Below are 18092 nucleotides of genomic sequence, written 5' to 3' on the forward strand. Positions count from 1 at the left end.
TAAACTTATCTCTTGATAAATGAAGAGTGCCGCCACCTCTCACTCGAGAAGCCAGAACAATGTGTGCTCAAGTCTTTCCAATCGGGGTTGTTTCCACACGCCTTTGGCTTCTGTGGGGAACATTTGGTTTAAAAGAAAATGGAATTTCCCCTTCAATATTCTTCTTGGATGACAGGTCTGTGATTGGAATCAGGGCATGAAAAATCATGCCCCGGTGGTTATTTCCATTAGTGGCTTTCGACTGCGTGATGGCACCTGGAGCAGAGTGCTCCTCTCCCACCTGCCACGTCCCACCCCCCACAGCTCAGGCCAGTCCTGGCCGGCTGACCCCAGAGCTTCTTGGTATTTCAGAGCCTTGTGCTTTCTGGTCAGGAGCTGGGCTGAGCCCTCTTTGCAACCATGTGCTACATAGTCCCCCCTCCCATCACCGCCCTGTGCTTTAGTCCACTGTCTTCCTCCTCACAATGTGCTGGAACTCCTGACGTGCACACACGTGCGCACAGTGAGTGCTTGCTTCTCTACCTTTGCTCAACAATCACAGGGGAGTACTAACTGTCCTGCATGATAAGAAAGAAAAAAATTATTCACTGCCTACATTGCAGGGTACCAGAATCCAGTGGAGTTCCACCGAAGAAAATGGAGGTGGGGTCTGGAAACTCCAAAGAAGAGTAAAATGAGACCACACTCGAGAATGAGTCCTTGAAGAAGGCTCAGTGAGAAATATTGCTGCAGGAGCAGCAGGACACATCATGGACGGCTTGTGTGTCTGTCTCCTGTCCTAGCCTGGGAGCCTTGGGAGGCAGTCACACATCTGTATGTCCCTCTTACCCAGCACAGGTCTGGGCACAGGCAAGAGCTCAGGAAATGTTTGTTGATGATAGAATGAAGAAAGAAACAAGAGCCCTGGCTGGTGTGGCTCAGTGGGCTGAGTGCCACCCTGTGAACCAAAGGGTCCCTGGTTCGATTCCCAGTCAGGGCACATGCCTGTGTTGCAGGCCAGGTCCCCAATAGGAGATGCATAAGGGGCAACCACATGTTGCTTTTTCTCTCCCTCTCTTTCTCCTTCCCTTCTCCTCTCTCTAAAAACAAATAAATAAAAGAAAAGAAAAGAAAAAAGAAAAATTTATTTTGAAAAAGAAAGAAACAAGAGGAAAAGTGTTGCAAGCTTCTCTTCAGAGACTCTGGGTGCTGTTTTACTTAACTGCGGGCAGGGTTTGGAGAACAACAGGGTGTTTGCTGAGCAGGATATACACTCAAATGAACAGGGTCCTCTGCAGCCAGGTGAGGAGGCTGGTCTGAGGCTGGGGAGGGGAGAGCCTGCTCCTGGACCAGGAGGGACAGCACGAGGGTGCACGGGGGACTGCTCCTGCCTGTGTTCTGAGCAGAGCCCATCCCCAACCCTAATAACCTCAGGAAGACATCAAGAGCCCCCAGCCCTTCATAGCAAGCAATGGCCATGCTCAGGATCTAGAGGATTTGCTTTTGGAGTGCGGGCCAGAGGCCACTACACCCATGGAGAAGGTTAGCATCTGGGCCTAGGCAAGAAGCTTTGTCCACGTGACCACAGTACGGCAGCCAACAACCCCGAAGGATGCTGTTGCCTTCCTCCCAGGGACCTGTGCAGCTTAGTGGCAGTCAGTGGGGGATGTTTCTGCCTTACTGCCAGAAGAACTCCCCATCAGGCCTCCAGGAAATCAGGCTGGTGCCCATGCCACTGAGACAAAAGTACCTGGGGAGAGTGGCCCTTCTCTTCACTCAGGTTCTCTCAGCTTTTTAGCAGTGAGGCTTCGGAGGGCCTGGGGACTGTGGGCAGAGGCCGGTACCCAATGAGTCCAGCCCAGAGAAGAATTGTGTCTCCTGCCTCCTGAGAATGTCTGAGCCACAAATGCAACTATAAATCAGCCATAAGCTAGCTCATTTTTTCCTGCTTTCTGCCACTTTATATAAAGAAACTTTTTCCCTAATAGAGAAAAGAAATAACACCTCACAGTGTTTAAGAATTGTGTTGGGCAACAGAATTCTGAAGAGCAATGACTTAAATATAATAGGGGGTTTAATTAATTAATTGATGCTTACAGGGAAAAATATCTGGAAATAATTAACCTAAGAGTTTTTCAGCAACTCCGTGAAGCCATTTAGGGACCCAGTCTCCTGTGAAGTATTTGGGAAGTAAATTAGAGAGAGAGAGGAGGTAGATGCGAAAGGGACAGGAAAGGGGACAGACACAGAGTAGGAGAGACCAGAGCAGGGATGCCGGGCTAGGTCGAACAGAAGTGTGTGTGCCTGTGTGTTGGGGTGGCCAACACTCATAGTTTCCCCAGGGGCACAGGACTTTTAATGTGAAAACCAGGGCAGTCTGAGGCAAACCGGGACAGCTGGTTACCCTGAATGTGTGAAGGGGGTGTTATTAGGCAACGGTATCCTAGATCAGTGTTTCTTAAGGCGCTGAGAGCAAGAACCAAGGACCTCTGAAGGCCCTCAAGATCCTGCTAGGGGATCTCTGAGGTCAGACTATTTTTCTAGTAAGTTAAGGTGTTTTTGTCTATTTCACTCTCTTTTTTCTCACAGGTATACAAAGACATTTTCTACGGGTTACGTAACTTGTGATATTGCAACAGATTAGATGCAAAGCAGAAATGAGATGTTATCTGCCTTCTATTCTGTTAGAGAAAGGAAATAGAGGCACTAGACACCAAGAGATTTTTTTTAATGTAAAAGAAAAGTCCACTGTTCTCATTGCTTACTTTTGTTTTGAAAAATCCAGCCATTTTCATTAAAAATATGTTATGTTAACATGTGCTGATTTATTGTGATTATGATAATCTATCATGATTTTAAATGAATTCATAAATATTTTTTTAATTTTTGGTCTTAATTTATAATATGATAAATATTGGTAGTTCTAACCTACATGTTTAAAAAGATTTTTGGCATCCTTAACAATTTTTAAGAGTGGTGTCCTTAACAATTTTTAAGAGTGTAAAGTGGTCCTGAGACTAAAGACTTGAAGATCTGCTACCCTCGGTGAGGCTAATAATGGAGGCTGGGGAGCCAGGGTGCCGAACTTCCTTGAAGTAAAGAATGGGAACAGGAAAAAGGCTGGTCCTCATGGACACTGGCCTCAGAAGGTTGCAGTTCCGGGAGCTTCAGCAGCAATGAGTGTGAATAATTCTCATACCACGGAGCTTGAAATGTGCTCCACGGATCAGGGCCAGGCTTGCAAACTATTCACCACTAGTGACTCCTGAGATAAGTACAGAAATCAAGAGAGAAGCTTTGAGAAACATTCATAGCAACTTGATGGAGTAACTTTATGTCTGTTGGAACTAATACGAAAAGTTCAGTTTGTATTTTATATGCCTTCTCTCTTTCATTTTATTTTCCTAGCCATTTATTTTTACTGTGCTTTATAAAAGTATTTCAGAATGCACTGGAAATTTTTAAAATCTGGTTCTCTGCTGTAGTGAGGGAGGGAGGCCAGTTTTGTCTCCATTTGCTCCTACATTTCAATATTCCTAATTTATAATTTGTGTGTTCTTTGGATTATCTTTTGAACTTGTAATATCTCTGGTTTCCTATTGAGTTAAAAAAATTAATATGTGTTCATTAAAAAGTAATATGGTTCCGAGAAGCCACCACCAAAAGAAGCAGACAGCTATCCCAACACATCATCGGGGCTTGTATTTCTATGGGTGGATATTGAACTCAGAATCCATTTTATTTGATTGTCATTGCTTGTCTGCTAATGATGTTAGTCCTGATACTGAGAGATCTGATCAGATCACTGGGATGGAGTAGAGAGGGGCCGTAGGAGGAGGTTGCCCGAGGCAACGGTGAACAGTCTGGGGTGGGAGTGGCTGAGAAGCTGAACACCTCTGAAGTGCATGCAATTATGGGTAAGAAGATTTAAAATAAAAGGAGGGCAGAGACTGGCTCTCAGGCTCTCTTCCTCCAGGACGCCTCGATGATGGAGCCGTAGCAGCCTGCATTTCCCAAAGGATGGTAGAAGGAACTCTGGGAGCAGCAGAGGGTCGGGCTGGCCTGGCAGGGTCATTCTTCTTTGGGTGTCCTAGAGGGGACAGCTCTGAGGCAGAAGCCTGCCGTTCTTCCAAAATGTTGTAGCTTTCGTATCTTACGTTGTTTTAGTTTGTAAATTAATCTATAGAAATACGATAATTAAAAACTAACAGGGGGAATGATGGGGGGATTCAGGAGTTAAAGATTTTAACCTTAATTAAGGGGCTTAAGTGATTAAAGCTGTAACTAAAGAGTTAAAGAGCCTTAATTGATAGGCTTCAGTGACTAATGCACATGGAAAGCTGTTATTCCAAAATCTTGTACCTTTTGAATAGACTCCTTTCCTTCATCGCCAAACCTTTGCCTCTGGAATTAGGCCCAGAGGGTGGTGGCGGGCAGTAGGACCCTACTTGCTGCTCATTAACAGCCATAGTAATAGTTAGACTTGTTCTTTGGGTTTTTCTATATAATCCAACTGTTTATTATTACTGATCATGTATAAGATAACGGTTAATACTCTTTTCATAGCTTATGTAAATATTATGCTAGAGGTCACAGACAGAAAAATGGGACAGAAAGCTAACTCTAATCATGATAGTTCACAGGAGTAGGAGTAGTAGAAATGATACAGGGCACTCTGTCTGCAATGAAGGGCGTAGACCTGACCGCCTTCCACTTACCTGCTCTTTCTTCTCTTTTGAGGAAAATCTGGCCTCAGCTCAAATCCCATGGTGACAGTATTGGCCCATCCCAATGGTCAACAAGACAAAGTTCATACCGAGACTTCCTAGGATGAGCCTTCTTAGCACCGTGAGACCACACTATCCAACTGAGAGGTTGGTCATACATGCATCATTCAGATTGGTTCCTGACTAAAAGGGGGAACTATGGATGAAAAAAGGGGAGGATTCTATGGAAAGTAACCTCACAGGGTAATTTGATCACAATTCCCAGCTGGGCAGGTCACCATAGTCATGCCCCAGGCCTACAATTCCGTACAACTTCTTTAGTGAAACATTTTGAGCCAGCTTTGTCTATTGTTCTTTTTTTTTTAAAGATTTTATTTATTTTTAGACAGAGTGGAAGGGAGGGAGAAATAGAGAGAGAGAAACATCAATGTGTGGTTGCCTCTCACACGCCCCCTACTGGGGACCTGGCCTGCAACCCAGGCATGTGCCCTGACTGGGAATAGCACAGGCAACCCTTTGGTTTGCAGGCCAGCACTCAATCCACTGAGCCACACCAGCCAGGGCTGTCTATTGTTCTTATGCATCCAGGTTAACACATGTTTTAAGTAACAGAAGTAATGCCCCTTGAATGGGGTATTAACAGCCAAGAAAGCACATAATCTTGTTAACTATCCTACAATCCAATCCCCACCTTGCTTCCGCCCACCTCTATGTATGTCCCCTCTTCAATCTCAAATGCATAAAAGCTGCAAAACTGTTATTCTCTGAAGCATTTGACATCTTGCTCCCCAGCATATGTCATCAGTGTAGCTCAAATAAACTCATACACATTCTAAAAAAAAAAAAAAGGAACATGGTTCTTCACATTATTCACAAACCACAGGGTTTGGGGGATTTTGTTCTTGGACCCCACCATTGATGTGACTCAGTTACCCTCTGAAAGTCACTTCTATTCTCATCCTGCTACCTGCTGACATCTGTACCCTTGCCTCTGTACATTTTTTCTGCCTTATAGCTGTTGCTTACTCTAAGGTTAGGCTTCCTTATTATCTTGTTTGTGGGGGTAGAAAAGAGGCAGAGAAAGAGAGGGAGACCAACAGGGGGCTGAAGAGCTGAGGCAGAGGGCCCATTCCACGGGCACCTTCATATGTGGCTAGAGGTAACTGTGTCATGCCCAACCATCACTAAACACCTATTCTGTTTTTCAGAGCAAAACCACACCTACCTTTGTGAGCTTCTGGTTTAATGCTTGTCCTTGGAAGCTGTCCCCAAGGTCTCCATGCCAGAACCCAATCCCAGCCTCTGTAAGGCCTTTGTCAGGAAGATCTGGGTGCTGGGGGAGGTTGCTATGGAGCCTGACCTCAGCTGCAGAGGAGCACAGTTCAGTGACCGGGGATTCTAACACTTGGGGAAGCCAGAATGGTGATCCCAGCCACCTGCCATCCTGAGGTGGGTGGAGGGGGGCAGTATCTGAGGTTCCTGTCTGCTCAACAACCCTTCCTCCCACTTTGGCTGCTGATAGAGCAGCCCCCTCACTGCCCCCAGTTCCTCATCATCTTCTTGGTGGGCCTGCAAATAAGGTGCCAGCCCGTGAGTCTACTCAGGTTCTTTGGAATCCAAATCTTTCTCCTGTTTTAATAGTTTCATTGAGGTATAGTTTATACACCATGAAATTCACTTGTTTTAAATATACAACCCAGTAACATTTAGAAAATTCATGGCATTCTGCAACTATCACCACAATCTAACTTTAGTATCTTTCCATCACCCCAAAAAGTAACCTTGTGCCCGTTTTCAGGCATTCCCTACACTCAAGGCAACCACGAATCTACTTTCTGTCTCTAGAGATTTCCCTTCTGGGTGTTTCATATAAGTGGAATCACACCACATATATAGTGTTTTTGTGTTTCATTCATTATAGCGTATGTGTATATATCATACTTCATTCCTTTCTATAGCCAACTTGTTTCCTTGGATGGATATGTCACATTTTGTTTATCCTTCATCAGCAGATGAACTTTTGGATTGTTTCTACCTTTTGGTCACCAGTGTTGCTGTGAACGAACATTTGTGGCCAAGTCCTTGTGCGGACTTATGTTCTCATTTCTCCTGGGTAAATACAGAGGAGTGGAATTTCTGAGTCATATATATGGTAGATTTATGTTTAACTTTTTGAGGAAGTGCCAAATTGTTTTCCAAAGTACCTGTATATACCGTTTTATAATTCTACCAGCAACATAGGGAGCTGCAGTTGCTCCACATTCTCACCAACACTTGCTATTATGTGTCTTCACTTGTTACCGTTTGTTAGTTGGTAATTTGAATCGAGCCACGTGAAGTGAAGGCAGTCCACAGCTGGACTGGTCCCTGCTAGGCAGTGCACAGGAGCTGACCCTCCGCCTGCCACAGGTCACAGGCAACCTGGATTCCTGTCTTTCTTGAGGCCTAATTATTCTGCTCTCTTCGAGGGTCTGTATATGACCCCCTTGTTCTTCCAATAAATTTTTTTTGAATTTACATTAGGTTGAAAGGGGTTTTGTCACTTGCAACAGCACCCATTTGAATTGCACACCTCCCAGAGCCCCCCATTCCTGACCCTCAGCTGGAGCTGACGTGCCCAGCGTTTGCTGCTGGAATAAGCCCAGCAGGCACCATGGGGTCAGGGTTTGTTCCTGGTGCAGACAAACTGCTTCAGCAGCCACAGAGCCAGCACTAGCTCACAGCTCTCCAACCACCTGTAGCTCACCTCTCTGGACCCGCTAGGCTCCGCTGAATTGAAGTTCGAGTTTCTCCAGAGGATCACATAAAGTGGTGAGAAGGGCCAGAGTAGCTTTTGAGAAATTTGATGAATAGGGAGGCATACTTGGGGGGTATCAGAAAATGTACATCCTGGTGAATTTTGAGAATGTCTCCAGGGCATGTGTTTCCTGGGCCATCAGAGTTGGTTCAGTGAAAGCGTAGAGAGCTGTGTGGCTTGGTTTGAGTCGCCTGCCCTCCCTGAGCTGTAGCTTGCCGGAGTACTGTGAGACTTGGTAATGAGAAGAGCCCCTGCACGGTGTTGGCACATGCTTGGCCCTTTCCCCAACATTGTCACTGTGCCCAGGTTTACTGAAGGGAAGTGAAATAAAGTGACCTTGCCCTAATCTTTTGCTTTGGGGAGGGGGGCATTGACATCACGGTTAAGAAAATGAACCTCCTTGTTGATGTACCCAGTGCAAGTCGTACTGTGCCTGCTGTGTGCAGCCGGGCAAGTTCCCCCTTTCACTCAGCCTCAGTTTGTCCATCCCTAAAATGATGCCCATGATAGTGCTTCACTCAGGGCATGTGAGGCTTACATGAAACAGTGAACAGAGAGAACGGAGCCCAGTTCCTGGTACCTAGGCAGCATTTACCAGCATTTGCTGTTTCCATAGCTGCTGTTTCTTGCATTTCTCTGACCTTGCTCTTACTGCAGCTGATGTGGAGCTTTCCTGGGGAAGAGCCTGTGCTATGTCTGGGATCGGGGGTGGGTGTTCAGGATCGCATAAGGGAAGGCTTGATGGCCCAGAGTAGCCCCCACTGTCCCTGCCCGGCCTCTGGATATGGAAGCCCACTGCTGCCCCCGGCTGGAAGGCTCTTGGCCAGCCAGCACCTCAGCCTGCCAGAGACACTGCTGACCCCACCGCAGTGCACACGCATGCTTGGTCGCCTGACCTCCCCAGCCCCTCCCAGCCCTGGACAACAGGTGTGTGTGCTCAGTAACTTGAGCCTACCTTCTGAGGGCCTGAGAAATTGAGAGAGGACAGACAACTCTTTCTTCAGACTACGACACGGCCAATAAACAAGTTTTCAGGGAGACCATGGCCAGCTCGGGATTCTGCGCGGCTGCTGTCAGCTCAGGGACTGTGCAGGACCTTTGTTTTCCATAACAGCGGCAGCAGCGACCGACACCATGTGCTGAATCCCCAGAGGGTGCCAGCACTGTGCCAGGCTCTTTGTACGCCTTTCCCTTTCTTCCTCTCAACAGTGCTGGGGCGAGAGAGTGACTGGTATGGGCAGAGACACTGGAGTCAGACCAGAGCTTGAACCCCAGGATCTGCCACAGGCTGATTGTTTGACCTTGAGTGAGTCAATTAACCTCTTGGAGCCTCAGTTTCCTCATCTGCAAAACACAGGTGGTAATACCCATTTCACATGGTTTTCAGGAGTTAGATGAGGTATATATGGTAGGGAACATTGGTGGCCCAGAGCCTGGCACGGAGGAAGCCCTCGATATATGACAGCCAGATATATTATCAGAGCGTGTCCCCACTGCAGGTCTGAGGGCACCGAAGCCACTCAGTCAGAACTGGACATGGGTCTGATGAGCACATGCTTGTCACTACCTCACCTCCTGGTGGGTCCCCAAATCTGGGTAACTCTGCTGGAGGACCGACTACAGGAAAATAAACCCCTGGGTTCAGGGGTCCAGCCAGAAGAAGGTAGAAAGCACCAGCTAAGATAGAGGATGGCATCATCTGTGGCTTCTTACCACCCAAGCTCTTCTGGCCCCAAATCCAAACATTCTTGAGAAAGGGCTAACAATGGGAACCCAGAGACGAAACCCCAACTTACCTCGTCCCAAACACAGACTCTAATCAATACACAGAGAGCCATAGACTGCATGTCTGTGTCCAGGCTCTGGGGCACTAGGCAAAGGGTAGGAGTGCAGAGAAGCCTCATGCAGGGTATGTGACGAGTGTCCCCGAGACCCTCAGTGGGTCCGTGTGTGTGCACACGCACCACGCACACAGGCTGGATCAAGCAGGGCACACCCACAGCTCTGCATGGGTCTGAGTGACCACAGTTCCTCAAATCCTTTGTTTTTAATCCTCGCCCAAGGACATATTCAGTGACTTTAGAGAGAGAGGAAGGATGAGAGAGAGAGAGAGAGAGAAACATGGATGTGAGGGACAAACATTAATCCATTGCCCCCCATACACACCCTGACTGGGAATCAAACCTACAGCCCAGGTACGTGTCCTAACTGGGACCCCATTCACAACATTTTGGTATAAGGGATGACGCTTCAACCAACTGAGCAACCTGGCCAGGACCCCACATTCTTAATTACTCTGATCACTTCTTCATCTCACTATAGTTTTTATTGGCATAAATGCACTTATTAATAAGATGCTTGGCATGACATCTCATTTTCTCCATACAAACAACTTTAGACATAATGTTTAGATTATAATTTCAAATCCATAAAGGTCTATTTAAACCATAATATGTCAGCAATACTGTGTATTTTTATGAAAAAATTTACATTACAACACATTAAACATGCACAGCCCAATTAAAGAACATACTATGTGTACCCGGCATACAATCCTTCCTTCCTCCACTCAAGCCTCATGACTCCAAGCCTCCTGGACCAGCCTTAACTCCAGTGAGGGTCCTGATTGGTGGAGCCAACATGATAAGCATAGCTCTTGCCAGTACTGGGTTCAGGAATCCAGTCAGCACCTGGCATCCCTCTGGCGACAGTCATTGGTTCAGGGAGGGATGTGAGACCTAAATTGGTCCAGTTGGACCGAAGAGCCATTCTTTCATCCCGTGGGTGGAAGAGGTTTCCCTGCTCTTGCCGAATATGAGCACAGAGTATGTTGTGCCAGCCGCTGCCAGCAGGTATCTTACCAGCCCAGTGAGGCCTGCTGCGAACAAAGAAGCAACAGACAAACGCCGGGCTGGAGATTCCAGGGAAACCAAGCCTGGGCTTCACTGTGCCGTGCCACATCAGCCCTGTGTCTGGACTTCCTGTTTTGTAGAATGGCATGTTCCTTTGTTAAATTAGAGGGCATTTTCAGTTAGTTGCAGCAGGAAAACCTCCTTGTGCTGAAGGAGATATGTTTAGAGATGAATGGAAAGAAAGGGACTCCCTTGAGATAATGAGGCAAAAATTGAAAGAGATTGTGGAAGAAGGTAAGGACTTGTTGAAGGAGCCTGTGCTTAAGTAATAAAGACATTTGCCCACATGGAATTATTTGACAAGAGAATTATGGGAAAAGATGAAAAGGAGGACTTCACCTGAGCCCAGCCCCCAAGGGAGAAAGGCGGCTAAAGTGGAGAGAGATTTCTCTGTAGCTGGAACCATCCATTCAGCCCAGAACAGCTTGGCCCTCGTCATTCAGGGAAGTGGGGGCACATGTGGGAGAGGGAGTGAGGGGACGTGAAGTCAGCTGCCCACGGGCACATGCCAACTTGTGAGCTCAAGTTCCCAGAATGTGGGCACACTTCTAGGGTCTCTGAGTAACTTTGAACCCCAAACCCTTAGAGCAGGGGTGTCAAACTCATTTCCACTGGGGGCCACATCCCACATCAGCCTCGAGGTTGCCTTCAAAGGGCCAAATGTAGAGCTCCTTGCCCCTAGTTAAGGAGTAGTTACATTTATACAGTCCTAAAATTACATTTGGCCCTTTGAAGGCAACCAGTAGGCTGATGTGGCCCCAGGTGAAAATAAGTGTGACACCCCTCCCTGCCTTAGAGGTAGCTTGTATCATCAGCTAGGGGCTTCCTTCCATCCACTGATATGCAAGAGAGAGAGCTCTTGTGCCTTTTGTCTCCATCCAAAAGATGTTCTTACCCCTCTTATGGCCTCAGTCAAATCTACCTCGCCTCCCCCGGCCAAAGCCAAATGAGAATGAAAAATGTCTGAGAGCCTTGGCTCTCCTGAAACCCTGTAGTGCACATCTGCTGTTTTGCCTGCCTCGCACCCACTTCCCTCAGGTCTGTGAACAGCCCTCCGTTTTGCCCTGAGGCAATGTGGTTGGCAGTGGGTTTGACCCCACCCCCGACTCTAGGGTGAGCCTGCGGCTCAGGTCTAGCCAATCAGAGCGCTGCATCCCTCTGCTGACAGTAACTCAAGTGTGGGCAGGGGACCCCAACCCAGCCAAGCTAAGCAAATGACATGGAACTGTTGGTGGTGGAGAGTGGGGCAGGGGGTTCTTTATCTGCTAAGACTATAAAGATACAAGCTGTCTTTGAGCTGTGGGGGCCATTTTGATGGCTTATGAAGAGAACCTGCCTAAAAACGAAGTAAACATGGACAGAGGGAAGCTGAAGGAGAGGTAGATTGAGTTCTGATTATATCATTTGAGCCCCATGTCTAAAGCCAGCATGCTACACTTTTCATTTATATGAGAAAATACTATATCCTATTTTTTCTTAACCACTTAAGTTAATTTTTGTATCATTTCTAACCTATAGATTTGGGGTTGACATAAAATCCCAACATTACAAAAGAATAACTTTCCTTCTTTCATTATTTAGCTGTTGGTTGTGTGTAAAAGACCTAGGTTATCCCTAGTGTACATCAAATTCTTGCTGTCTGGCCTTAAACAAGTCACACCCTTGTGTCCGCATCACTAAAATGTGGGCATTGGACCTAATATCCCAGGCGCCCTCCAGCTCTGAAATTGTACACTTCTATGAACTCATGAGTGTGGATTCAAAACATTAAAATGAAATTTTAAAGAGTTTAGTCAAATGTCAGAAGATGAAAGCCAGGAAAGGCCTCTTTGCTTCAGCCAAGCATGGAACCACCTCCATGACACCAATGTGTCGCCTGCTAATTCCCGGTGCCTGAGCACTTCCGCTCTGCCTGCCTTCTAAAGAGAAATGCCCAGTTGTGCTGTGGCCGGCCTATCGCAGTCAGCCTGGTAATCCACAAACACTTTCCCCAGAGTTAGGAGAGGCATAACAGTTAATAATCTTCAGGAAGTTTTGAAAACAGAATTGTGGTTGCTTTGTTCTTAGTCAAAGCCCTTTAGTGACTCTCTGCCACCCAGATGCCAAGTCTGACACCTGCCCACAGCTCCCATCTCATCTGCCATTGCTGCCTTTTTGGGCATCTTAGGTGCATCACTTCATACCTCTGTGCCTTAGTTTCCTCACCTGTGAAATGGGATAGGAATAGTGCCTTCCTCCAGTGTTGTTGTGAATACCGAGTGACAATAGTCCTCCAAACTGTGCCCAGCACGTAGTAAACCCAGATTCAATCCTCTCTCGTTGTCATCATCATTCTGATCAGACTTCTCAATGCCCAGTGGGTGGCTGCTTGGACAGGTGGATGAACAAACGTGTTAAAGCATGAAGTACTCAAAACTATTCCATGTTCTGCAGGTGACTAGTACGTACTTACGAACAGTAATGTTCTAGAGATGTAAAAGTAGCGATTCAGAAGCACAGTTCACCCAGGTTGTATTCCTCCCACCATTCCTGCCCACTCCCAAGCCCCACCCTCTCCCCCCACAAAATCTCTTCCTTTTGGAACTTTCGCTGTTGTCTTACAGGGCCCAGGGTGTCTAGTTAGTGATGATTTGAAACTCAGTGTGACTTTGCTCTTCCTGGTGTCTAATGTGAACTGCTCTCAATACAATTACAAGCTCATTTCTCCATTATGGACATTTTAGCTAAAAGGTACCCAGAGTGACCAGCTGACCCCAGAACTCAATTCCCTGAGGCACTCAGAAGAGACAGGATGTGGGAATCAATTCTGTCAACCTGCTCTTAAGTGAAACCACTTTGTGACTCAGAAAGACTTACTGAGTGGAATAGGAGATAGAGTAGACTGGAGCCCCATCCCTGGCATCACCCAGAGACCTCCCTCCCGGAAGACCCACCTGCTGAACACCAAAAGGGAGGCAGAAAGCCTCCAAAAGGCTGGCAGGGTGCAATGAGAGCAGGCCCAGGGTGCCGACAGGGCTAGGCTGCTGCTCCAGCGAGGTCTGTTTGCTACGTGGGTGACTCCGGGCAGATTTCTAACTTCTCTGAGCCTCGGTTTCTTCGCATGTAAGCTGCAGCCGTGATATTTGCCCCATGGAGTTGCTGTGAGGACTGACTGAAGTCAGACATGTAGAATGCCCACCGCATCCACGAATGGTGCAGCCTCGTTGTTTCGATGCCCTTCCTCCTCTGGGGAAATGCTTCTGTGCCCAGAGTCAGCATCAGCCCCTGGGGCCACTCATCTCCCTCCACAGCGATGGGTCCACTCCAAACAGTTTTCGGGATGATCTTTTCCCAGCTTCCACCGTCTCCTGCCATGACAGCATGGCAGTCCTCCCACTGAAACACACCTAGGCAGGTTCTAGTTCAACACTCACCGTATTTCACCCCAAATCAGAGCTTCCTAACATTGTAAGGGTCAGACCTATTTGAGAATCTAGTGAAAGCTATGGCCCTTAACCCTGCAGAATTGCCCACACCTGTGGGTGTGATTTCCACGGGCTCATGGACTCCAGGAAGCCTCTTTACAGGACTTCTAGGGCCACATGTGCCTCGAGGTTAAGATCCCCTGCCTTAATTGACCTTCAGCAGCGCCTGTGCTTGGCCAGCACTCCTGCTGGCCACATGTTCACAAGTCATCCTTGAAAGGTGCAGGGTAACAGTCCCTCCCTCACAGTTTACCAAGTGCCACAGAACAAAGTGACATGTTCTCACCCCTAATTCTACCCCTCCTCAGGTCTCTCTTCGTGGTGTATGCCTCAAAAGATGTGCTTTTCTGCTCTCCCCTCCAACTCAGAGGGCTCCTTACAGGCACTGAGCCTGCAGAGGGTCCACCTCTCCACCCTCCCCACCCCTGGCTCTCCCCAGCCTTGAACCTCATACCACCCCGAGCCCCGCCCTTGCATGTTCCCAGGCTCCTGTCCCAAGAGCCACCTGTCCTGTGGCTTCACTAACAAGTACCGCTGTCCTGCAAAGCTCCTCCAGGCTCAGCTGCCAAGGCAGGAGGGAAAAACTGAGATACCAGAGTTGAAAGATATCAGGCTTCAGAAGCAAGATCTAAACAGATTTGAATAGCAGAAAGTTTCAAAGGTACTCGCAGAAGTCCTTGTAAAACTCCGGCCACCTCCTCTGTGAGCTGGCAGTTCCAGCTCTTTCAGATGGCTTTGAGCAAGTCCTCGTCGAGCCACCAGCTCTGGTCCTGCAAAGGAACCAAAGGGCCTTTTGTATTTAATCCTTTCAGTAGAGCGAGACTGGTGGGGCTTTGGACTCTCTTCACCTGCAACATGAATATCTCACAGCCTCACTAAGCTGGAAACTTCCCACCCTCTTCCATCAGGAAATGATGGCATTTGGGGGTTGGAAGGGAACTTCGGTCATACATCCCAATGTGCTCACCTTGCAGATGAGGAAACTGAGACAGTAAAGTCTGCTTATTTTCTCTGCCCCCTCAGGGAGCAAGTGGTCAAGCTGGACATGCTCATGCTTGTCCAGAGTTCTCACCTCATTAGTACGCTGTACAGTGCACAGCCTCCTCGAAGGGTGACTTCAAGAGGAGTTACAAAGCCTACTCCTCAATAGCCAGTATTTTTGGAAACTTAACATTGTGGATAAGACTAAGACTACTGAAAAACTGAGCATAAGCAAATGGTCACAGAATTAAACAGAGTCTTAGCATGTATGCGTGCACTAGTTTGCTAGGGCTGCCATAACACACTGCCACAGGCTGGGAGGCTTAAACGACAGACATTTGTTTTCTCACCACTCTGGAAACTGGAAGTCTGAGATCAAGCTGTCAGCAAGGTCGATTCCTTCTGAGACCTCTCTCCCGGCTTGCAGATAGCCACCCTCTCGCTGTGGCCTCACATGGCCTTTCCTCTGTGTGTCTGCACCCCGGTGTCTCTTTCTCTTCTGATAAGGACATGAGTTCTATTGGATTAGGGCCCCACCTCCTGCCCCATTTATTTTAGCTACCTTGTTAATGACCCTGTCTCTGAATACAGTCACATTCTGAGCGATTAGGAGTTAGGACTTCAATATATGAATGGGGTGGGATACAGTCCCCATAATCATACGTATGTTTTTAAAAGAGAAAATGTGCCCTGACTGGCATGGCTTAGCTGGTTGGGCGTTGTCCCGCAAAGCGAAGGGTTTCAGGTTCAATTCCCAGTCAGGGCACATGCCTGGGTGTTGGATTTGGTCCCCGGTTGGGACGCAGGAATGAGGCAACTGATCAATGTATCTCTCACACAACGATGTTACTCTCCCTCTCTTTCCCCCTCCCTTCCCCTCTCTCTAAATAAAACCTTTTTTTTTAAAAAAAAAAAAAGAGAGAAAATGTAACTATCTTGGTGATATAAGAGCACAGTGGGAAACCCTCACGGGAGGTTGGTGCGGTTCAGCAGCACAGTGTGGGGACAGAGTCCTGGTCTGGGCTGAGACACTAATTACAGGGCATCTCCTGCTGCCCACCAGCTGAATGACATTGTACAGTGAGTCAGCTTGTTAGCCAGATAGTGTTTGAATGCTTACGTCAAGCAAGGATGAGTGCAAGCTTAGAACAAGCAAACCTGGTCCTAATGAACTGTGGGGCCAGAGGCAAGTTCCTTATTATTGCTCACATTCAGTTGTCTCCAATAAAATGGGGCTCACCTGCCCTGAACACTTCACAGGAAAGCAGGGAAGATCAAGTAAGATAAAGCAAATAAGTGACAGCATTAGTATCGGGCCTCTGTATCCTCTCCTGTAAATTGAGGACAATAGTGGTGCCCATAAGGCATCCGTGTGGTTCAAATGACTTGCTGTACCAAGAGGTCTTATAGGGTACCTGGCACATAGTGAATGGCCAGGGGAGATTAGCCATATACTTCACCTTTTTCTTTCATTAAACACTGATTGAGCGGCTGGCATGTGCTGGGCACTCTGCTAAGCCTCAGGAACACACAGCCTGCCCTCCAGAGGCACACAACATAGGTAGATGTGAAAACCATTTAAACAATGTTATAAATAGTCTCGCAGAGAGAAGCCCAGCAAGCTGTGGAAACCAGAGAGAGCACATGACCTGGCCTGAGTGGGGGTGGAAGGAGGGCTGACATGGGATGGAGTGTCCAGAAAAGCATGCCCAATCTTAAAGGAAAAGTAAGAATGTCATTGGTGGGGGTCAGAGGGTAGGAAGGCACCATGTGCAGAGAGAGATGGGGCAGCATCAGTGCCTGGGGTGACTAACCTACAGTTCCTGGTTGGAGGAGTTTAAGTATAAATTGAGATGACCCAGAAAAAGCATCTGAGAAGCAAGTGGGAGCCAGCACCTTAGTGGCCCACGTGTCCTGCCAAAACAAAGGCTTGGTTTGGATCCCATGTGGGTTTGAGCAGGCTACAGCACACACAACGTTCTGTTTTAAACCTGAGCACAGGAAGTGGTGGAGGTGGAAGAGAGTGACCTGTGAGCTGATTGGCTTAGAGAGCAATAGTGATGGGGACCAGAAAGATCAGGGACACCAGGAATACTTAAGAGTGGGCATGGTATGATGTGCTAGGTGACTACATGAGGAGGAGGAGACAGTGGTTCCGTCAATAGGGTGATTCCAAGAGAGGAGGTGAGAGCGGGCAAGTCTGAAGCACAGGCAGGGGTCCAGCTGTGAGAACTCGAGGCTGGAGGCAGCAGCCCAGGGAAAGGGAGCAGAATCAGAGCACAGGCCTAGCCGAGACTCAGAGGAGGCACAAATGTCCAGGGATGAGTAGATGGGAGCCAAGGTCAGAGGGCCACCAAAGAGCTCAGAACTCTTCCAGAGGCAGGAAAGGAGTACCGGGACCTCAAGGGCCAGGACTGCAGGGATTGGCCACAGGAGGGCAGTAGAGTGCCCGTGGAGAGTGGGGCAAGGACCTGGAAGCAGAGGGTTAAGAAGGGAAAGAGGTGGCAAGGAAATAGAAGAGCAGGTGTGGCCCACTCTTTGGGAGATTTGAGTGAAATGGGGAGGAGAAAAAGGTGTGAAGTGAAGTCAGGGGAGTGTAATGTTTTAAATGAAAGAAGCATGAACCAGGAGCCAATGGAGGCAGAGGTAGAGAAATAGGAGGAAAAAGTGCAGCCCCCAGAAGGTCGGAGGGCATATGTGCCAGCCTGGGCTCCTTTGGGGGTAAGAGTCAGAAAACCTGATCCACCCTGACCTAAGAAGCAGGGAATTTGTTGGCTCCTGTAACTGAAACATTCCAAAGTAGTCTGACTTCCGGCACCACCGGATATAAGGCTCACGCAGTATCCCAGGATCTGGTTTCTCTCCCTCCCTCTCCCGTCCCTGATTCCCTTCTGTCAACCCCATTCTCAGGCACATTCACCTTTTTATAGTCTTCTTTTTAAAAATTTAGATGTGCTCCACTTATAAAATATACCCTTTTAAAGTGTACAATTATACTTCACAATTATTTTAACTGTATTTATAAGGTTGTGCAGCTATCACCACTGATTCCAGAACATTTCCATCAGGCCCCACGAAAACCCTATACCCATTAGCAGTCACACCCCCTTCCCCCTGGCAACCACTAATTCATTCTCTTTCCCTATGTATTTGCTCATTCTGGTCATTGCATGCCAATTAAATCATAAAATGTGTGGCCTTTTGTGTCTGGCTTCTTTCATAATTTTCTTAC

The sequence above is a fragment of the Desmodus rotundus genome, chromosome 8 (assembly GCF_022682495.2).
Source record: "Desmodus rotundus isolate HL8 chromosome 8, HLdesRot8A.1, whole genome shotgun sequence".
Taxonomy (NCBI): Eukaryota; Metazoa; Chordata; class Mammalia; order Chiroptera; family Phyllostomidae; genus Desmodus; species Desmodus rotundus.